Source organism: Budorcas taxicolor, chromosome 1, assembly GCF_023091745.1.
Source record: "Budorcas taxicolor isolate Tak-1 chromosome 1, Takin1.1, whole genome shotgun sequence".
In the NCBI taxonomy this organism is placed as follows: Eukaryota; Metazoa; Chordata; class Mammalia; order Artiodactyla; family Bovidae; genus Budorcas; species Budorcas taxicolor.
Window position 1 is genome coordinate 9,902,349 of NC_068910.1, and position 22,810 is coordinate 9,925,158.

A 22,810-nucleotide genomic window follows, 5' to 3' on the forward strand; every position below is an offset into this window, starting at 1 on the left:
CCCTTATTTATTTTTTGGTTGTGCTGGGTCTTTGTCGCTGTGCATGGGCTTTTCTCTAGTTGAGGCAAGCATGGGCTACTCTTTGGCACGGTGTGTGGACTTCTCGTTGTTGAGAAGCTTCTCTTGCAGCCTCTCTTGTTGTGGAGCACAAGGGCTTCAGTAGCTGTGGCTCGTGGACTCTAGAGCCCAGACTCAGTAGTTGCAGTGCACAGGATTTATTGCTCCGTGGCATGTGGAATCTTCCCGGAACAGGGATCGAACCTGTGTCCTCAGAATTGACAGGCGGAATCCTATCCACTGTACCACCAGGGAAGTCCCACTGTTTATCAGTGCCCCTCAAGATGTTTGGATGAATTCCTTTTATTCTTCCCCGAAAGGCTGGGGATTTCCCAGACCACAGGTGGAGTTCCCAGGGGCTCTGTCTGTATGTGTCAGCACAGCTTAGAGCAAAGGCTATCTGTCCACTAGAGGTTCAATGCTTTCCACTGTTCTAAAGACACACGCATCAGCCACGAGTGCAGAGTCGGAACCCATGGTTGTGGGGTAGCCTATTAATGTCTCTTGACTAACAGGCCACTGAGAGGAGCCCAGGCTGATGACAGGCACAAGCCCAGATCACAGGCCTCCTCTGAGAATAAGAGGTCTTTCTGTCCTGGAGAAACTCTGGCTGAGCTCGGAGCCAGACGTGGACATATGACTAAGCATGGGGAAGGGACTCTCAATCTGGCTGAACAAGAAGAGTGTGGGTGGGGGAAATCCCCTGGCGGTTCAGTGGTTTGGACTCTGAGCTTCCACTGCAGGTGGCACAGGTTCGATCCCTGTTGGGGGAACTGGGAGCCCAGAAGCCACTCACTGTGGCAAAAAAAAAAAGAATGTGAGCAACTTCCCCTAAGACTCTGGGTTTAGGGACCAGCGGGTCAGTGACTGAAAAGAATTAACAAATAGGTCTCTCAGCTTTGCTTGCCTCCACTGGCTCCTCGGCCAGACGAGACCTAATCTGGTGTTTAGTCCAGTGCTCAAGGCCACAAGCCCAGCGTTTTGAGAATAATCACCCAGAGTTGGCCTTGGGGGACTATCTTATCCCTGAGTCAGAAAGGACTGGAATGTGGCTAAGGGAAAGGGCAACAGACATGTGTCCATCCAGGAGAGAGGTGACTTTTTTTTTTTTCTTAAGTCTTTATTGAATTTGTTACAATATATATATTTTTTGGTTACAATATTGTTTCTGTTTTACGCTTTGTTTTTTGGGGCCAGGAGGCATGTGGTATCCCCTGCTTTGGAAGGCAGTCTTAACCACTGGACCGCCAGGGAAGTCCTGTGAGGTGACTTTCATTCATTCGACCAACCCTCACCCTTTCCACGGAGTTCTTGTCCCCACAGGACTGAGTGTTCTCGGAAGGCCAGCTACCTGGCTGGCTAGGGGAAGGCCCTGGCCAGACACGTATGAAGGGGTCGGGTGAAAGTGCTGTGGTAGAAGGTCCTACAAGGGGAGGAATTGCATTCTGGGAAGGCTGGTGGTGACCAGCAAACACGCCTACTGGCAGTTTCTCCCGGATAAACTTATCAGCCCTTTCTTTCTGCCAGAGCTGCTGGACAATCTGACTTCTGTTAAAGCCAGACAAAAGGGACCCCTCCCTTGCTCTGATTTGGCTGTTCCTGCTCGCCAAGCCCACAGCCTCTGGCAGACCTGCAGGCCCAACATTTGTATGATCATGCCTCCACCCTCAGGCACTGACCCCTTCCCTTCTCCATGGGGGCCTTGGGGGAGTATCAGGAATACCAGCCTCCCTCTTCTCTGGAAAAGTCTGAGGCTGGGCACTGGCCCTTGGCCCTTGGTTCCTAGGGAATATGCTAGAATAATAAAGCTCTGGAAGCCTAGGACCGGAAGAAAGTTTGGTCCAGGTAGGTGTCTGCTGGATTTCACTTGAGCTAGAACCAAAGCCCTCGGTTCAATAATATCAGCCCCAAGTAAGCACTGGGTCGTTTGCCGTGGGCCTTGTACAAGACTTAGACTTTTGGGGAATAAATGCCAACAAAGAGGCAGACAGCACTCCCTGATTCCTACCTTGCCAAACAGAAGTTTCAGCCTCTATTATGCGCGTGATGTTAGGCGATCATTGCGATTTAGGATTAGGCAGATGCACGTAACTGGCCTTGAGGGCTCATAATCTAGTGCGGAAGACAAACCTTACTTAATCTGATAATCTTCCTGAAGCCTCTGACTGGGGGTCTAAGTGGAGGGTGGAGGATGCACAGGAGGCTATACGGCCAGGCGAGTTGAGGGCCGACTGTCACGCCTGAAGGGCCTCATTCTCCGTCTCTTGATCAGTTCTCTCTGGGCACATACCACGTGGGGTGGGGCCTTTGGGCAGCTGTCCCTGGGTGTGCCCTGGGCCTCACTCTTGGCTGCGCTTTCCAACTGGCTGTGAACACCAGGCCTGACCTACGATGGCCTAGGCACTGCTGGGGTTCCAGCATAATCTCCCAAGGGTGAGTCACTGGGGACCCTGTGCTGAGCCCTAGGGTGAGCTGTGAGAGCCCCTGGAGGGGAAAGGCTTCAACTCTCAGGACTACAGGAAGTAACAGGGCCTTGACTTTACAGCCCCTGCCCAACCTAGGAGCCCATGAAGACTGTCGGCCTCCCTCTTTACTCTGGGGTGGTCTCCATGTAGGCTGGTTGGGCTCCAGTGGGGGCTGGCTAGGCCCCAAGAGGCTGGCTGTCCAGGCCCCCTACCTTCGGGGCCTGAAGGAATAGGGAGTTGGGGGAACCCCACCTTCAGGCAAAAAAGAAGAAAGCCAGCAATGAGGCCCAGGGCTTGCAGCTGTTCTGGCCTTGTGGGAGGATCTGCCAAGGCTGGAGGACTGGGGGAAGGGAAGAGCATCAGATCCAGCCTGGGACCACAGCATCACAAATGAGCCCCAAACCTGGAAAAGCAAGGACTGGAAGGATTCGGCTGTAAGGGTTTCAGGCAAACTCTGGCTGTTGTTCCTTTCCTCCTAGGACTAGGAAGGGCCTATCCCACCTTTTGGCATCAGCTAGTCAAGGTAGCAAGACCTTCTCTTTGTAGGAGCTCTGGGGGAGCTTGGTCATAGATGCGGTGCTGGGACTCTGGAGGCCGGATTGAAGAGGCCTGGTGCCTCATCTAGCAAGACCAGTGCCAAACATGAAGAAGGAGTGTTACTCTAGCATCCATTGCTGGTCAGTGAGGACCAAAGAGCAGCTAGTAGTCTTTGAGCTCCTCTGGCGGCTCAGATGGTAAAGGATCTGCCTATAACACAGGAGACCTAGGCTGGATCCCTGGGTCAGGAAGATCCCCTGGAGAAGGGAATGGCAACCCACTCCAGTATTCTTGCCTGGGGAATCCCAAGGACAGAGGAGCCTGGCGGGCTACAGTCCATGGGGTCACAAAGAGTTGGACATGACTGAGCGACTAACACACACACACACACACACACACACACACACACACACACACACACATGTAATTATATAGTCAGACACTAAAATACCCAGCAGAATCTCAAGCTGCAAAGCAGTGTCTGGTGTGCCTTTGTGGGTGGGTGGGAAACTCTGTAAGCTGAAGGAGTGAATGAAAGAATGTATTTTGTTTATAAACCCGAATAAATTCCTGCATTTTTAGCCTTTATGAAGCAGCAGAGTTTTAAAACTGGATTTGAGAGGCCATCCATTTTTTAGGCTTAACATTCAAGGGATGATTAGGGAATTTGGGACTTTTTCCCGGCTTTCAGTTCTTTTTCCAGTTCATTTCCAATGAATGAAGCTTGGAGCCTCTGCATTTAAGTATAAAGAATCACAAACAGGTATGTGTGTTGGAGACAAGGCGTTCTTTTTGCTCTCTGAAATTTGTTTCTTCCAGTTCTCCCTATCGAGGGGGAGAAAGCAGGGGAGACCAAAAGCTGTTGGGATTCTCTGGGAGGAATCCGTGGCAGGCAGCAGCCAGTTCTGTGTTCAGAATGTTTGCTGACAAGGGTGCGGGCCTGGAATTCCAGGCTGGCCCCGGGCCCAGAAGGGGATGGAACCATCCTGAACAGGGTTTGGGGAACAGAGCCCACCTCAGGTCGCATCCCCAGAGTCATCCCTTATCTGTGGACTCTGGGGCCTTTGAAATAGTGGGTTTAGGTAAGCCCTGGGGAGAGTTAGAGTCTTTAGGACCCTCTCCTTGAAGGGAGACAGACCTCAGCAATAACTCCCAGCCCTTTATTCACCCAACTCCTTGAAAGAATGTGGGGCCTCGAGCGAGTGACCAGTGCCAGCGGGTCAGAGCTATTTCTGGCGGCTGAGGAGGCATCGGATTCCGGGTGTTCAGGGCAGGAGGAGGAGGAGGAGGATGGAGGAGGGTCAGGCCTGAGGCGCTTCCCGGACGCGCCCGCCTGCTGGGGGCTAGGCCCCCCGGAGAGGGGCCGGCTTCCTGTTCTTCCGGCCCTCGCCTCAGTTTCCCCATCAATATAAGAGTCGGGCAACGGGGCCATCATCGTTCCAATCTGGAGGACACTTCCTGATTGTTTTCTTGGCTTACAAATAACCTGATCTGAGTTTGAGGGAAATCAGGAAGGCGGAAGGCAGTCTATGGGTGGCCAGTTGCGGCCAGGCCAAGTTATCCAGCCTGACCACCCGGGGAGGCTGGATGTCTCTCAGACGCCCAAATGCCTGAGGTTGGGTGGGCAGCCCCTCCCCCACCCCCAGTCCTGAGCTCTCCGGGCAACCCGGACGGGCCGAGGCGTGTCCCGGGGACCGACCCGGCTGGCCGCGGGCGGGATTTCCAGGATGGGGGCGTGTCCTTTCGAGCGGGGGCGTGGCGGACCAATGAGCGGCGCGGCGCGGACGGGGGCGGGGCCTGTGCGCGGGTGCGGCGCGCTGCGGGGCGGCCGACGCAGGCAGAAGCGGGCGTCGCGGGGACTGCCGGTCGGCGCCGCGCGGAGCTGGCCGCGGGATTGGCTGCGGCACTCGCGTGTCAGGGGGTTGCTAGGCTTCGGTCGCGCGCCCCGCCCTCGCGCTCCGCGCCCTCTCGCCGCCCGGTACGTGCTCGCGCGGAGGCTGCGGTGCGGCGCTCGCGCTCCTGGGGCTCGGCGGCGGCGGCGGCGGCGGCGGCGGGAGCTTCGCGCCGAGTCCCCGGGGAGCAGCAGCGGCGGCGGCAGCGTGTCGCGGCCGGAAGGAGCGAGCACCTGCCGTGGCCCGCCCGGCGGCGCTCGGTGAGTGCGCCGCCCGTGCACTGCCGCCGAGCCTGCCAGCCCAGGCCCCCCAATCTCCGTCGCCGGCGGAGCCTCCCGAGGAACACCTGCTGCTGCTCGCTGTTTGGCCCGGGGCCGGGACACGGTCGCGGACGTCCTTGCGGGTGAGGCGGCGGCGGGGCCCGGGTAGAGCCGCCCTTTGCTCTCGGCCCCTCAGGCACAGGCTGGGGGCGTCCAGAGTCCGGGCCCGGGCTGCGCGCCGCGGCGATGGGCCAGGCCTCAGCCCGGCCCGCGCTCCCGGGAACGCGGGGCCTGCGCGTCGGCCGTGGGCGTGTGCGGCCGGCCTGCGGACTGCCTCCCGGGCTCCCACCGAGGGTCGCGCCTCCCAGCTTGGTCAGATCCCGAGGTTGGGGCGTTGAGTCCCCTCAGGAGGCGGGGAAGGGCGCCGCAGCCGCCGGAGCCTGAGCTCAGAGGCTTGGGGTCACCCCTTCACACACAGACACACTTGGGCTTCTTTGGAAGCCTGCTACTACCTTTTCACTTAGTGTTTGGAAAACCATCTTCACCTGCAGGAATATTTGGGAAAATGTCTTCGGAGAAATGGCTCTCTGGGTTTAGAAGGCTTCTGCCGTAAATTTCAAGTTAATTTCACGCCATCTCAGCTGCTGATTTAAAATGCGTATTTTAATCTCTATGACTTGAGAAGCTCTTCGACTTGTGAACTTCAGAATGAGTTTTAATGGTGACCGTGAAGTTTGGCCTTGGTGAGAGCTACAGCCTGGGACAGCACGGTTATAGCCTAGAGTTCTAACTTAAGAGCCGGGCCTGCTGTTTCCCTAAATAAGCTTGGAAGCCAGACTTCTGTGCAGGGAGGTGGTGTTTACAGGACATCAGTTCAGATGGAGAGTTGAATGTGCTACCAGGTGTTTGAGAGTTTGGTGTAGATGGGTTGTTGTAACTTTATCAGGTTGTTCTATGCTTAGCTGTTGAGAGAGATAATTTGGGGATGTCCTTTTTTCTAAAAAAAGAATTCAGCATGGGAGGCATAGTTTGAATATGAAGTTGAATTGAACTTTGCTGGCTTTGGAGCCAAGTAATCAGAGCTCCTGGCCTGCGTTCTTAAAGGAGATTGAGGAGCCATTTCTTGGAGCAGTGAGATTTGGGGAGGGAGTTCGATGAGCCTGTTGAAGGCTTGCAGGTTACTATGTGAAAGGAGATATAAGCAATGCAAATTGAGCAACAGACATCTGATTGGAATATGAAAGCTTGTGTTGCTGTGTACCTCTGTTGAAAGAGGCAGAGAGAGAGCCAGGCTTCACTGTTCTGAAAAATTGATTTGGCAAAGTACATTCATTTATTTAACAAATACTTGACTTCACTACTTACCAGATTCTGTGGGAGGTCCAGGGGACCCCTGTATTGGGTTGGCCAAAAAGTTCATTGAGATTTGTCCATACACTTTTCCAGAAAAGCCCTAACAATTTTTTTGTCCAGCCCTAAAAAAGAGCCTGGTTCTGCCCTTATGGAAGTCAGTATGGTGGACAGTGGGGGATGGGGAACCTATGATTGATAGTGTCTGCCCACTCTGTGCTCAGATGGTTTCTGGGAGCCTGAGGAGAGAGGGAATTCCTGAGCCAAGGCTTGCAAGGCCAGCAAAAATTAGCTGGGGGACAGCAAGGTCTGGACTCAGGGAACCACACGTATGTGAGTGCCTAAAATAGCACCTGTGAGTCCTCCAGCTTGAGAGGTGGGGGCCCCTGGCCTTTCTCTTGTGCCAAGGAGTTCAGACTTCATACTCAAGGTGGCAGAGTCTGGGAAGGGTTTTCCTCGGTGGAGTGGTGTGGTCCAGACCTATGTTTAGAAAGGTCTTGTTGGTGGTCACATAGATAGTGCAGTGAGAAGATGGGAAAAGGACCTAGGGCTCTGAGTTAAACCCTTAGAGGACAGATGAGGGTGAAGGAGCCAGCTGAGAAGACTAGCTGAAAAGTTTGAGCAAAGGGAATTCCAGGCTGTGATGGGGGAGGAGGCTCTATTCAGGAATGTGTGGGCCAGAATATTTAACATGACCAAGGCTTTAAATCACCTCTTCTGTAAATTTGCTAGTGTCTCTTGAACACTGAATATGGTGGAATTTTGAGGGACCCTCTGGCCACTTAGACTGGGGTTGTTGTTTACAAAAGGAGAGGCGTAGCATTTTTTGTTAACAACCTTAAACCTTATTTCTCACTTGAACTGGGGGCATTGCAATTTTTCTTGGGCAGGGCTGGTATATTAACCCCTGAAGTAAACAGATATGTGTTCATCCCTGTTGAGGCAAATGAGAGCATGTTCAGTCCTTTAACCTCACAGTCATTCCAGCCTTTCCTGAGCTCTGGATCAGTGATGCGATGGATCTACACCAGCACAGTCGAGGGCCTTCTGAGTTTCTGCTCTACATGCCCTATTGTGAATGCTTCTGAGAGTCCTTTCCAGTGGCTTAGCAAACTGAGTCACAGATGAAGGAATGTTCCCAAGGTCACACAGCTGTCACGTGGCAGAATTAGGATTTGAACCCTGATTGGACGTTTGGCTATACCCATCTGTGTTTTTGTTGTATCAGATTAATAATGGTGGTCTCAGTTGGGTTCTTCTCTGGCAAAGCCCAAGCCCGGGTGTTTGGTGGTGGGCAGAATGCTGGGATGATATGAGAAAGTGATCAGTGATCCCACATGGAGCTCCAGGAACATGCTCTGAGGGGCCATTTTCAGAAATCTAGGGTTTATCAAAGCCTTCTTGAGCCCTGCGCCGGTGGCTCTGGGCACTGTACTGAAGTAAGCCAATGAACTTGGGTCCTAGGCTGGAGAGGGCAGACCTTAGGGGAGAACTACATTTGAGCTAGACCTTCAAGAAGGGTTAGTGGTTTGATTGGTGAAGGAGTGGTGGCAAGAAGGTCACAGTTGTGTGGAAGAAAAAGAAGTGAACAGAGGAAAAGGGCCAGGGGGAGAAGGCTGGGCTGTTTTTCTGTATGTTCTGGAAGGTTGAGTTGGAGTCAGAAGGCCACATGGAGAAGTTTGATGTTATGGAAGAGCAGGAAACCTTGGAGATCTCAAAACACAACTGTGATGGGATCAGCTCTGGGTTTTCAGAAGTGAGCCCCCAGTGTGAATATTGAGGTTGGGCTGGATTAGAGACAGGTTAGTTACTGCTGTGGTCTATTGGGGAGATAGTGGCTCTGAACTAGAACAGTGGTCAGCAGGGCAGTGGAGATGAAGAAGGTTCAAGATGAGCCAGTTCAGCAGATGTTAGGGACCTGAATGCTGCTGGTAGCAGCAGGGATCTACCACAGACTGAGGCAGGAGGTTGACAGTGGAAAGATGAAGATATAAGGCTGCATTAGCCAAGCACTGATGAGGACTTGAGAAACTCCGAATAAAGAAGGGCCCCTAGGGAATTCCTTAGTGTTCCAGTGTGTCACTGCAGAGGACTGGGTTCAATCCTTGGTCGGGGAGCTGAGATCCCACAAGGTGTGTGGCATGGCCAAAAAAAAAAAAAAAAATTAAAAAGAAGGGCCCCTAGATTGCCTGAAGTGGGGAAGGCTTGAGTTTCTGTGGCAGGCAAGCAACAGGGCAAAAGAGAGGGAAACGTAACAAAAGAGAGCACTTGTTGACCCACTTGGTAGGTAGAGGGAAACATCTATACTTTTGGATACTCAGAATCACAGTGGGTGTAATGCAGCTTTAGACTGGATTTTAGGTAAAGAATGGCCAGTGACTTGCACATTTGACCTGTGCGAGACAAACTAAAGGTGTCCCATGAAGGTGTGACGTCAGAGCCCCTTTACCACATGCTTCCTTTTTAAGTTGGTTTTTTTTTTTTTTGATCGTAGCCTTTTTGATAAGAGGCATATAACTAGTCTAGCTGAATGGCAAGTGGTGATGGACTCATTTTGTGGGTGGGCAAAAATAAGAGTGAGGTCTTCCGAGTTTTTTGGGGTTTTTTAAGGTTTTATTTATTTATTATTTTTATTTGCTCTGCCAGGTCTTAGTGGGGGCATGTGAGATCTATTCCCCAACCAGGGATTGAACCCAGCCCCCCTGCATTGGGAGAGTGGAGTCTTAGCCACTGGACCACTAGGGAAGTCCCGTCTTAAGAGTTTTTTCCCTAACCAGTGTAGGAGGTCAGCAAGGAGAAGTATGATTCAATATTCCAGGTTCCAGGGTATATTGTTTAAATTTGAGCCACTGCAGAGGGTAATGGCTTGGAGGCTGGAGGCTTCCAGAGTATCAGAGAATTAAGAAATGCTGGTGTGAACATGAAAGGGGACCCGGAGGGGGACTAGGGTATTGAACCATAGGGGAACTCTGAGTGAGAATACAGGTAGTGGGGGCTTCTAGGTGCTCTGTGTATCGGTCAGGGATTTCTCCCTCCTCCACATTCAGGAATATTTCTGTGCCTTTGCCAGTGCTTGTTGCCTAAGCCCCCATCTTTCTCTGCTTTTCTTGGGTTGACGCTCCAGTCCAGGAATAAGATGTTGGTGGTTTTGAATATGCAGGTAATTAATCTGGTCATTTCCCAGTAGGTCTTTGTGTGCCCATGCCTTTGGGCACTAATTTAAAGTAGTCTTCCTTTGAGTTGCATAACCTGCTTCGCCTTTTGACCGCCACTCTTCACTCTGATCATTAGTGATACTGCTCAGATAGCAATTTCTATAAATAGGATTTTAGAGTAGTTTACAAAATTACACCAGCCAGAGGGCTTAATTTAGCCCTAGCAAATAGGGTTTCCTATTTTCCCATTCCTTGGGTTTGAGAGAGCTAAGCATTTTCTAGCTTTGCTCTGGGTCCAGGGTGGAAGGATGGATGGCATGCCATGGTCCAGTATCATGAACTGAGTGTGTCTAAGTTGATGAAACTGTCCTATGTTTTCTGCTGGAGTGAAGTAAATCTGAATGAACTTTTGCAGTATGTTGACTTAATTTATATTTTATAAGTAGAATCCTCATGGGAATAATTAGCTGAATATAAAAAACCATTTTTATAACAGTGTCTTTAACCTACACATCCTGTGATGCATTTAATAGTGTTGAGGTTTTGCTTTTCATTTATACCTTCTTGAGCTAATTATTTTTGAAAATACCCCTGTCTGAGTTTTAGACATCAAAATTAATTTTGTAGGTTTTGAAACTGTTTATAATTTTTCGATCCTAGATTGACTCTACAGAAGACATTTCATTTTCTTTGTCATCCTTTGGCAATAAAGGGTGGCTGGTGGTGTGGGCAGATTGAGTGGCGCGCCCCACTTCCTTTGGAGGTAGTGGTTGTGGTGTATGTAATGCTGCCTTGGTTGTGGACATTCACCAATATTGGTTCCTTCTTTTCCTGTAGGGCTTCTGCTCTCCAGGAAGATAAGGCCTTTTTTTTTTTTTTTGGTCCTTGCTGCACCGGATGTGGGATCTTAGTCCCCCTGCAGTGGAAATGAGGAGTCTTAACCACTGGACCACCTGGGAAGTCCCCTTAAGATAAGGCTTTTAAAGCAGCCTGGCACTAGAGCCTGAAGAAAGGTACTTAGAAAGGGAGATGGCTGCTAAAGCAAGAGGAGGGATAGTCACGTACTTGGCAAAATGATCATGGAATTTTAAAGCACTGTAGTGGGGCAAAAGCTGTATTAAATAATGCATGTATTTAAAAAAAGAAACGTGGAAGATAAAAGTCAAAAGTAAGGGGAAAATCTCTTGTCTTCCCCAACTTTATTCCCTCTTTAAATAGTAAATGCTAACACATGGTTAATCTCAAAAAGTTCTAAAGGATTTTTGTACAGGGGAAAGAAATCTTTCTTCTATCTGTCCCCTCGGTCCCTGCTTCCCCTCCCTAGAAGCAGCCGGCATCCTCTGATTCCTGGGTATCCTCCAGAGATGGCCCTTGGGCAGCACTTTTACCGAGTTAAAATTTAATTTTTAATCTTGCTTTTGCCCTCCCAGCATTATAGTATTCATTGTTCTATAAATGTAACATTTCTGATGGTTAACCTGTCTTCCGTTCTTACATGGTTGTTAATCTTACTTTAGTTATAGTAGATAATATTGCCGTTGACATCTTTGTATATAGTTGTTTTTTTTTTTTTTTAAGATTCTTTTTCTTACCTTCACAATATGAAATATAAAATTTTTGGAAAAAGTGCAGTGTGACTTACAGTTTTGAAGGAGCCCATTTATAACATCAAGTAAGGCAGGTTTGTATTGAATGTCATTTTTTAAGCACTGTATACATTTTCCCTAGCCCCTTTTCTGTGACTTGCATGTGTGTGCAATTTTTAGAGCTGCATGGAGGCCAAGACTCGATATTCCCTGCCACTGGGGGTATGTGTAGCCACAGATTCATTCTTCCTGAGGCAGTCACAGCCCTTGGATACCCTAAGTATAGGGGAGTGTGCCAGTTGAGGGAAGCTTAAGGACGAGTGAAGCCCTTGGAAGGATGTGTCATACTCAGGGAAAAAGAGGCCCGTGCCCATTTTCGTCTGTTTTGGCATTTGCTCTTCATTTCTGTGAATGTTGAGTTTTTGTATATGGAGTATGGAAATCCACAAATAAGAAGCGCTGCTTACAGAGTCCTTTCTAATAGCTGGTGTTAATGTATATGCATTGAAACAAATTCGTGGAATTGGAAGATGCCTGTTTTGGCAAATGTTAGAGTTGTCTCTGTTTTACTTCTCACTGTACTGGGAACATTTCCCCCAGGAATTCCAGGGGTTGATAAAGGATTACTTAAGGAGGCTCCCGAGGCTGTCTGTGGCAGAAGTGAACCAGTTCTGCCTTGGCTTTCGGAAATGCCTCTTTTAATTAGCCTAGTTGTTCTCCAGGGCTGGGTTGATTCTTTAGCCGGTTTTTGCCAAGGAAAATGATGAAGTCAATGATAGAACTGCAAATACTATTTTCTTTTTATTTGGCTCTTAATCAGCACGTGATACACCATCCATTTTCTGGGCCTTTATTATACAAGAAATGCTTTCATAACGCATTTGTCTCTCGTCGCTGTAAATCTCCTGTGCCTACTTCTGCTTGGGCTGGTGGATTGTCTTTGCATTGGATCTGACCTGACCTCAGGGAGCCTCACTTACTGGATTTTTGAATAGCGGAGACTAGCCTGATGAGTAGAACTGGGTCTTGTGGAAAATGAGGAAGTGTCGAGAACTTTGCTTTACCTGTTATGGTAAGCATCCTGGACTAAGTGTCTTTTATTTTTAGACTTTTGAGCAATGTTGGGAAGACTGAATTGCCTGAGTAGAGAGATTTGTTAGGAGGAGACTAGAAACTCTTTATTAAAGATCTAAAAATAGAATTCATTAATGTCACAGATAACAGAATTCCTGTCTCCTTTCCTTCTCTGGGTTGTTCCCAGCTGTTGTTTCCGCTTACCTGGAAAAGATCACAATATTTTGTCAGAAGGGACAATAGTATAGACTTAACACACTGTGTTTGCCAGTCTGAGCATGTGCTTTATCCAGTTTTAAAAGTAGTCTAAAAAGTGACTGGATTCCTGGGCACTGGGAAGAAATCTTTAGCGGGAAAAGTTGACTGTTCTTGCAGTACGAGCCCTGGGCTGATGGGGACCGTGGGGTGCCTGAGTGTGTGTGTGTTTGTTTTTTTCCTTCTGGTTGGACACTGTTGACCAGAGAGAGGACACCTGTGTAGGCCACCTAATCCACATGACTCAATCAGTTGGCACCTCAGGACTCCCTTCTGGTTCTTCAGGAGGGGTCCTTTCTGGCTAGTGCAGCTAGAAGGGAAAATGGCTGCTCAGGCTATTTTCTTCTGCAGGCCTCTGCTGCCCTGGGCTGCCTGTGCCCTTTCCCTCCATGTGAGGGGGTGAAGGAATGTCCCGGCCTCCCCTCTCCCCTCCTGCCACGTGGTTCCAGGGAGAATGGGGCCCATTGTGGGCTGTGCACAGCTCTCCACCTAAGTGTCCGGCCCGCCGTGGCCGCTCTGCAGTCTGCCGTGGCGACGGGATGCTGCGGGGGCCACGAGCCCGCCGAGCCGTCCTTTCCTCACGGGCTGCCCTGCCATTCAGGAGTGCTGTGAGCCACAGTGCCAATGCTGTGCTTGCCCTCGGGGCTGCGCTCTGATTTTGTCATGTCTTGGTCAGCATTCTTGTGGACCCCTTTCCAGGGCTGAGCTCACTCTTGCGACAGATCTCAGGCCATATTTGGAGAGGCAGGCCTGCTGCTCCCAAGGGTGACTGAGTGCCTGCTCACAGGAGCCTGGGGAGTTGCCCTAGGCCTTTGTTGTGTTCTGAATCCACTGGGAAGCCTCGGATTAATCTATTTGTGAATGAAACTGGACTTAGATTCTTGGTTTTCAAATTTATTCTTGTCTTCAGTTGTATCTCAGTAGAGCTGGGAAAAACTTATTTTGGCTTTAATCAACTGTAGACCTCGTTGAAGTGAAATGCTGGAATATGGGATAGGAGAAGCCAGAGAAATTTTAAAAAAAAAAATTTTTTTTTTTTTTTTTTTAAAATTTATCTGGCTGCACTGGGTCTTAGTTGTGACATGCAGACCAGGGATCGACATTCCCTGACCAGGGATCGAACCCAGGCCCCCTGCATTGGGAATGCAATCTAAGCCACTGGCCCACCAGCGAAGTCCCGAGACCTAGCCTTTTAAGAAACAGGTTTGTTCTGGATACAGGAGCTCTCTCTTGATACCAAACTGCCTTACCCATCAGGTAGTTCTCCTGACCCCAGGCGAGTGTGTCCTTGGAAAAAAAACGTAAGCGATACTTAATGATTTAAGGGAGACCTTAATGACTTAGAGAGTGAACAGATAGAGGTCACTGGCTGCCTCTCTTTTGAGGGCGTCGGCTTCAGATAAGGAGCCAGGTTTGTTGTCAGCAGTTGTTTAGCAGGTTCTGTGAAGGGTAGTTGAGCGAGCTGGTAGTGGACGGGAGATGGAGAAGGCCCAGTCAGGCCTGCCTGGAGCTGGCGAAGGCCTTTTCTACATGAGGTCTATATTGATTGCCTGGAAGGCCACTGAGAAATTTGCTCCTCTAAAACCCAAGTAGGTTGACTTTGGAACGGTCCTGGAAGTTGTTCTTGGAAGGCAGCTAAGCTACCCACTGTACCACGAATGCCTCGATTTGAAATTGTTCTTGATCATAGTAAAAAAAAAAAATCCATTCTTCCATGATGCTTCAGCATGCACAGTTTCTTTGTTTTCTGGGAAGTGTCTTGTGAAAGGAGCAGCTGGTACTTGCATTGCCCTGGATGTTTGCCGTCCTCCTACTTTTTTTTTTTCTTAAAAAAAAATTTCAAGCCTATTTTAACCTGCTACCTGAGCAGAGTGATCTGCTTCCTTCTCCATTTTAAGATTGGAAGTGGCACTGGTTCTTATCAAATAAAGGAATAAAACTTGCTGTGTTGAGATAACACTGCAGATGCCAGCTCTTTTTATAAATGATACTGAGTTTTCTAAAGGAGAGTTGTTTTTTCAGATAGTGCCTTGTCATGCTATGGTCTCTTGAGTTGTGACCTCCCAAGAGGTGAGGTCTACCCACTAAAGGCCCTTGCTTCTTAGCAAGACAAGCAAGGACCTGTGGTACAAGTTCGATGAGATTGGACAGTGAAAACACTGAGTACCCTCAGCAGTAGAAACCTGAGCCTGAGAAGGGAATATACCAGATGTCCTGAGCTCCCTTGTCCCCCCTGCCTCAGTAAAATTGGGAGAGAATCTCGTGCCCATAGGCTGCTGAAGAGAAACCAAAACTTTCCGGTAGTGAGTCCTACACCTCTCCATAATTGGTACCTGTTATTCTTACACTTGTACTTTTTCTGGTGTAAACTTGACAGTCCAGTAGTTAATAATTAAAAAAAAAGTGTTAGTTGCTCAGTTGCATCTTGACTGTTTGCAACCCATTGGACTGTAGCCCGACAGGCTGCTCTGTCTATGAAATTTTCCAGGCAGAGTATTAAAGTGAGTTTCCCTTCCCTTTTCCAGGGGATCTTCCCAACCCAGGGATCTAACCTGGGTCTCCTCCATTGCAGGCGGATTGGTTACCATCTGAGCCACCAGGGAAGCCCAATATTTAATACAGGCTGGACATATTTCTTAGGCTAAGTGATTGATTCAGGCTTTTTTTAAATTGTGTTTCATTTTACATATGTAATAGATTATATTTTATGTGTACCAAGTAGTATCTTATTTTTTAAAATTCTATTTTATGTGTACCAAGTAGTATCTTATATATTTTTTTAAAAAGCCTTAGACTGTGAGCCCATCGTGCTGAGTCACTTCAGTCATGTCTAACTCTTTGCAACCCTGTGGACTTCTGTGTCCAGGCTCCTCTGTCCATGGGATTCTCCCATCTGTGCTTCCCAAAAAGCAGCAATGGCTTGACTGCTCGGTCACCTGGGGAGCTTTGAGCACTGTGGTGTCTCTCTTAGGGTGGCTGATCCAGGAGGGACTGGCCCCAGCGAGATGAATAAAAGACAAAAATAGTTTGAGGATCAAGGATTTTGGCTGCTAGATAGCATTGTTTGTAAGGAGTTCCTTTGGCGATTCTTCGACGTGCCCAGCTTCTTTGCTTGAGCCTCACTAAGGCAGTAGAAGGAACTCAGCCTGGCAAGGTTGTCATATGAATTGATTGACAAGAAGTGCTTGGTTTCCTTTTTTTGTTTGTTTATTTATCTCTCTCTGAATATTCAACTGCACTGCCTGCCTGGTTTGAAATGCCCTTGGTTTTCAAAGGGCTACACGTATGCTTATTTTTTTTTTAACATATACTTATTTTTTCCCCATGTGACCATATGACTTCTTGACTAGGGGACTTATAAAACTGACTTTTCAGCTAGCAGATGCATTTTAAGAGACTTGGAGCCAGTGGGCGTGCCTGGTTGAATGTTAGGCAGCAGTAGTTTCTGTACCTGGAACATACAGTCCAGCTGAGCTGTAGGGCTGGAACTCTTTAGAACAGGAATTTTAAGACTTAAAATTTGTTATTTCAGTTCAGTTCAGTCGCTCAGTCGCGTCCGACTTTTTGTGACCCCATGAATCGCAGCACGCCAGGCCTCCCTGTCCATCACCAACTCCCAGAGTTCACTCAGACTCACGTCCATCGAGTCAGTGATGCCATCCAGCCATCTCATCCTCGGTCGTCCCCTTCTCCTCCTGCCCCCAATCCCTCCCAGCATCAAAGTCTTTTCCAGTGAGTCAACTCTTCCCATGAGGTGGCCAAAGTACTGGAGTTTCAGCTTTAGCATCATTCCTTCCAAAGAAATCCCAGGGCTGATTTCCTTCAGAATGGACTGGTTGGATCTCTTTACAGTCCAAGGGACTCTCAAGAGTCTTCTCCAACACCACAGTTCAAAAGCATCAATTCTTCGGCGCTCAGCCTTCTTCACAGTCCAACTCTCACATCCATACATGACCACAGGAAAAACCATAGCCTTGACTAGATGGACCTTAGGCGGCAAAGTAATGTCTCTGCTTTTGAATATGCTATCTAGGTTGCTCATAACTTTTCTTCCAAGGGGTAAGCGTCTTTTCATTTCATGGCTGCAATCACCATCTGCAGTGATTTTGGAGCCCCAAAAAATAAAGTCTGACACTGTTTCCACTGTTTCTCCATCTATTTCCCATGGAGTGATGGGATTGGATGCCATGATCTTCGTTTTCTGAATGTTGAGCTTTAAGCCAACTTTTTCACTCTCCTCTTTCACTTTCATCAAGAGGCTTTTGAGTTTCTCTTCACTTTCTTCCATAAGGGTGGTGTCACCTGCATATCTGAGGTTATTGATATTTCTCCCGGCAATCTTGATTCCAGCTTGTGTTTCTTCCAGTCCAGCGTTTCCCATGATGTACTCTGCATATAAGTTAAATAAGCAGGGTGACAATATACAGCCTTGACGTACTCCTTTTCCAATTTGGAGCCAGTCTGTTGTTCCATGTCCACTTCTAACTGTTGCTTCCTGGCCTGCATACAGATCTCTCAAGAGGCAGGTCAGGTGGTCTGGTACTTAGTAGGATGAATTTAGTCCAGAATGTCAGAACCTTACTCTGTAAAGTCAGCATCATCCCTAGAAACCTGAAGTGTCTGGGGCTTCCTTGACCCCCTGAGGGACAAACCGAGCTTAGAGCCGCTGAGTATAAGGAAGATAAGCGTACAGGCACTGTTGCCTGATTTCTGAGTGGAGGATAATTATCCTAAAGACAAAAATTGGGTTCCAGCCTTGGGATAATGAAAGCACCAGGCTTTATGATTCTGTGTCCAGAGGGAGCTGCCTGTGGGTTCCTACTGGAGAAGGCTCCAGGTGATTTCCAGATAGTGAAGACATTTGGTCTCTGACCTTTGTTTTAGAGGCATTGAGTATAAAGCTGTTGGCTGTTATCAGATAAGAAAATGACAAGATACCCCCCAGAGGGGAGCAGAGAATCTCTAAATGGTCACTAGAGCCTCTGAAAGGAAGCAGAGCCCACAGGGCTTCTCCCAGCCTGAGAGTAGCTCTGGGTCAGGGCAGGGCCTCACAGAGGAGGCCGCTGTGAGGAGCTGATGCTCAGGACGAGAGAAGAAAACCCTGCTGTGGAGGTGGTCCATTTCTGTTGCAGGCACTGCAGACTCCTTATCATTGTGGGGGGGTTGTTGACCTTGGTAGTTTGCTTTCAGATTTGGATCTGGGTGGAGAAAGCAGGATGCCCAGAGGTGTTCATAATGATGTCCACATTCCTTCGCTAGGCTGCTCATTTAGGTTGTCTGAAGCACAGAAGTATTAAAACTGTCAAGAGATGGTGGGTGACTGGATTAAGGTCGTTTGTATTTTGTATATATAGTTTAAGGTGTGTGATGTGAGGGATCAGGGAGAGGAGCTTACGGAGCAGGCAGGCAGTGATGGGTTATTTTCAAAGCCAGGCTGACATTCAGGTGCACCCTGCCGTGTCTGTGGCCTGTGGGGCTCTTCCCTGGCCCTGACGCCATACCTTAGTGTGATTCTGGCGGGGCCTTCGAGGTGGAGTTTCAGGTGGCAGAGGTGACTATGGGGAGCCATTTTGGTTTGGTGCTGATTTGGATGAGAGAGTGCGTGTGTGTGTGTGGGGGCTTTGGGGATAATTGGGGAAGCTGCAAGAGGAGATGGGAGGGGAATTAGGGAATGTGAGCCTTAGAAAGAGGTCGGGAGGGAGAGGATCACTCCCAGTGTGTGGAGGAACCTTGCTCTGTTTGTGTTGTTAATCCCCAAGTCAGCGGAGGAGGTAGGAGGCAGGGGTGCAAGGGGTTACTGTCTGGGGATGGTGAGGGGTGGGGACTGGAGGCCACCATGGGCCAGGTCAGCTAGTGGCAGGGGTGGGAGACGAGTATGACTTTGGCCAGTCCTGAGGTGACAGAGTTCTGGCCACATAGATAGAGCCAGCTGAACAGAAACAGAGGCTGTGAGGTTGGACTCGCCCCGAGTTGAGGGGCCTGAAAGGCAGAGCTGGTGTGCTTTGCCAAGGGAGCAGGTTAAAAACCCTTCAGGCCCTGGGAGTCAGGAAAATCTGCTGTGAAGGGACTAATGACTAGACATGTTGGGATTTGGGGGCACTCAGTTTAAAAAAACTATGCCACCTTTACCCTGCCCGTGGGAACCAGTTATGGCTGCAATACCAGCTTAACAAGCAGCAGAGCTATTGGAGAGTGTGGGACTTGAGTTAGCCGCCAGTGGTGGTTCCCAAGGCTGAACCCCTGAATTAGAGAAGGTCCCCTCCCAATTTCCTGTGAGGCCACCCTCTCTTTTCCAGGCTTCCTGGTGTGGTTCTCTTTCTGCAAATGCTGCTTCGCAAAGCCCTCAAGCTCTTCCAGGACTGGTTTTATGTTTAAAAGTGAAAGTCACTCAGTTGTGTCCGACTCTGCGGCCCCATGGACTATACAGTCCGTAGAATTCTCAGGCCAGAAAACTGTAGTGAGTAGCCATTCCCTTCTTCAAGGGATCTTCCCAACTCAGGGATCAAACCTAGGTCTCTGGCATTGCAGGTGGATTCTTTACCAGCTGAGCCCCCAGGGAAGCCCAGTTTTATGTTTAGTTCATCTTATTTATTTATTTAATATATTTTTGACTTGGGAAAAACCTCACTAGTGTAAAAAATAAAACAAAAATGGAGAAAACAAGACCACCCCCCTTCAAAAAAAGTGGAGCTTAGTAACTTATAAGGTCAAGAAGAGAGCTTTATTTGTTCCCCCAGAGGCTTCTCAGTACGCCCCAATCCTGCCACAGCCTGCTCTTTCCCTTCCTTTCCAAGGTGACCCCATCCTGTCCTTTTGTAGCCGTTTCCTTACTTTTTTTAAAATATGGTTTTATTCTCCCAAATGTCTGTCCTTAGGCACTGCAGTTTAATTTGTGCCTGTTTTGTTAATTGGCATGTTTTAAGTTTCTTTATCTACATTTCCCCCACTCTGTCCTGTTTCCTGGCAGTTATCTGCTGTAGAACCTGGGCCATTAGTTAGACCTGTGGGATCTCTCCCAGGCCAGATTGAGCAGTTGTGTCCCAGGGTGCAGAGCAGCACGCCCTTCTCTGTGTTTACTTTGAATCGGCAGCTGGATCTAAAGGCTCGATCGGCCTCAGCTCTGGTCCTTCTGGCAAGGTGGAGGTGGTTTGGGCCTTTGCTTTCCTTTTGTTCCGTATCTTGCTCATAGGCAGGGACCCAGAGCGCCACTTCTGTGGCAGGACAGTGGGGCCTGAGGAGAGGCCAGGCCGGCTCAGCCTCTCAGTGGCTCTGCCGTCCTTGTCAAACCAGTTTCTCCAGCATGGGTGTGACAGGTGTGGCAAGGGGAAAAGGCTGGGTGTGTTCTCTGGTCTGATTCACTGGTGGGATTTCCCTGGTGGTCCAGTGGTTAAGACTCTGCCTGCCAGTGCAGGGGACATGGGTTCGATCCCTGGTCTGGGAAGATGCCACATGCCACGGGTCAGCTAAGCCCGTGCACCACAGAACTAACTGCTGAGCCCCGCTGGAGCCCTTGAGCCGCAGCAAGAGGTCCCCGAAATGAGAAGCCTGCACTCAGGGACGAAGACCCAGCACAGCCAAAAGTTAGTGAATAGATAAATAGATGCGAAACAAGAGTCATAACTTTAAAAACCAACATCATTCACCGAGGTGGGTTCACAGAGGGCCCTCTCAGGTCCTTGCTCCTTCCTCCACACTGACCCTTTTCCACGTAGGGCGCACACAGCCCAAGGGGTCAGAGCTTAGAGAGCAGCCAGACGCCATAGTCTTTCGCCATATCTGCGCCATCAGGCCACAGAGTTTGGGAGGATAGTGGGACCCTGTGTGGGGTGTGGTCATGGCCTCACCTGCTGGTCTCCAGCCCTGGGTGCAGAGACTCGCCTGACAGGATGGGGAGGCATGTCAGCTGCCAGTGTTGTTGGCTGGTGGCTGGAGAGGGGGGCATGTGGAGGGCCAAGATGAGTGTTGCTTCAGTGTGAGGGTAGCCCAGGGACTTGTCCGCTAGTCCTGGCTTCCTTGTCTGAAGCCCACCCCAGCTTACCCCCAAAATTTGATGGGCAGCCTGAGCTAGGGTCTGGTGTGGGGCCAACCACGTGGTCACCTCAGAGTGTTGCTGCCAGATCAGCTGTTGCTGTGAGGCCCTGGAGGATCAGGGCTCTGCTCACGGCTGGCCTCTACCTGTGAGTAGGGTTGGCTGAAGAGTTTGGGTTTCTTCATATGCTGTAATGGAAAAACCCAAATGAGCTTTTTGGCCAACCCAATATATAGCAAGCCCATTGCCCTTCAGATGGTAACTGCCACTGAGAAGAGGTGTCTTGTGATTGATGTATCAGAATTGATCTGGCCTTCCCCTGGTGCTATGTGGTGTTTTCATTGTGTTGTTAAGTCACACATTAAAAATTCCATTTATTTTTATGCTTAAATACTTTTGAAGCCAGGTGCATTCAGATTTTTGCATCCTCTGTGTGCATCAAGGTTGCTTAGGCCTAAGGAGGCTGAGCAGGCTTTGTTTTCTTGCCTTGAATCCAAGTTTTCTGAGGGTTGTCCTTTAGGGAGGAGAATGTAAGGAATTCCAGAGTCAGGGAGGTGTGGGCTGTGCTGGTGGAAGGGCCAGAGAGGCTTCTGGGCACCGCTCAGGAGCTGCCCAAAGGAGCTGATGTCAGCAGCGGGCATGGCAGGGAGGGGAGTGCTGAATTTCCTGTATTCGAGATCTGTACCACTACATTTAAGAATTGAATTCCTTGGAATTTGATGAGGTCCAAACCGCAGCTCTGCCTAGTTGCTCAGGTGGTGAAGCAGGAGTTAAAGCCATGTTTTCTGGTGTTGGCTGCTCTGGTGTCCTGAGGAGTGAAGCTCCTTAGAGGGAGTCCTTGCTTTTGCCTCAAGTGTTAACAAGTGGCAAGTAGGTAGCAGACCCCAACCAAAATGATCCCAGGCCAGAGCAGAGTCATCTCGATCTTGAACATTTATTCTGTTATAGATGTTGTTTCACTGAATCGCCTGCTGACTAGTAGTGTTTGATTTTTTTTTTTAACTCTCACTGTAAAAATCAGCCAAGGCAAAATTTACATGTAGCAGTATGTATAAATCATAAATGTACAGCTTGACAGTTTTACATATGTATAGACCACTGAGATATAGAAAATTTCCAGTAGGTTCTCTCATGCGTTTACCCAATCAGCATCTCCCCAGAGGTAACCACTGTTCTGGCCTTGAGCCTGGTTTTGCTCCTCATGACCTTTATTTGTTTGGCCTGGAGAATCCCATGGACACAGGAGCCTGGTGGGCTGCAGTCCATGGGGTTGCAAAGAGTCAGACACGACTGAGCAACTTAACTAACTATGTTGGGTCTTAGTCGTGGCATGATTTTAGTTCCCCCACCAGGGGTCAAACTCACATCCCATGCATTGTAAGGTGAGTTCTTAACTGCTGGACCACCAGCGAAGTCTCACACTTTTCTTGACCTTTATGTAAGTGCAATGGTATAGAGTACATGTACTTTGAGGAGCCTGTCTTTTGCTGAATGTTAGGTCTCTGACATCTTTGTGGGTCTGTACAGCAGATTGTTCTCTTTTGTTTTGTAGTATTTCACGCATGAATATACCACAGTCTACTGCTTTTCCTGTTGGTGGACATATGGGTAGTTTAAACTTTTGGCTATTACGAATAATACTGATAAAAAGCCATTCTTTTCCATGGCTTCTAACACCTAAGAGTGACTTAGATACACTTCACATTTAAATTGCTGGGAATTTTCTTGATATGCCTTTGTTGTGTTTTGGTTTTGGTCTTGTGGAGAATTTCAAGTGCAGTCAAAGACAGAGTAATATGAATCCCCTGGGCCTGTCACCAGCTCCACCATCCATCAGCTTCCACTCATCAATGGGCCAGTCTTGCACGTTCACACTCCCGACTGTTGTCCCCCTGCACCCGCCGTTGTTTTGGAGCACATCTCAGACATCCTGTCACTTCATCCATCAGTAGTTTAATGTGTGCCTGTAACAGGTAATGGAACCTCAGCGGCTGCTGACGGGCTTCCTGCTCCTCTCTGTCCTCATGGTAGAGTTGGTTCCCAGTTCCTGTCTCCCCTTCATCTTTATCGAGTTGCCTGTGTCACCTGCTTTTGCTGGCAGTTCTTGAACCAGGGGCCAGCATGGTGTAGAGCTGGGAGGGTCATCTTAG

The 22,810-nt window shown here is 49.1% G+C and overlaps 1 protein-coding gene across 3 annotated transcripts in view; it reads left to right on the forward strand.

Moving 5' to 3' along the window:
* Positions 1-4,911: 4,911 nt before the first annotated feature.
* Positions 4,912-22,810, forward strand: part of DAG1 (dystroglycan 1) — a 49,493-nt gene continuing 31,594 nt past the window's right edge. The window contains exon 1 of one of the 3 annotated variants that reach the window (XM_052646069.1): positions 4,912-5,037. The gene's annotated coding sequence lies outside the window, so the exon portion shown is untranslated. Of the gene's footprint in view, positions 5,038-5,092; positions 5,212-5,232; positions 5,355-22,810 lie in introns of those variants that run through there. The other 2 variants (XM_052646080.1, XM_052646075.1) reach the window with 2 other exon arrangements.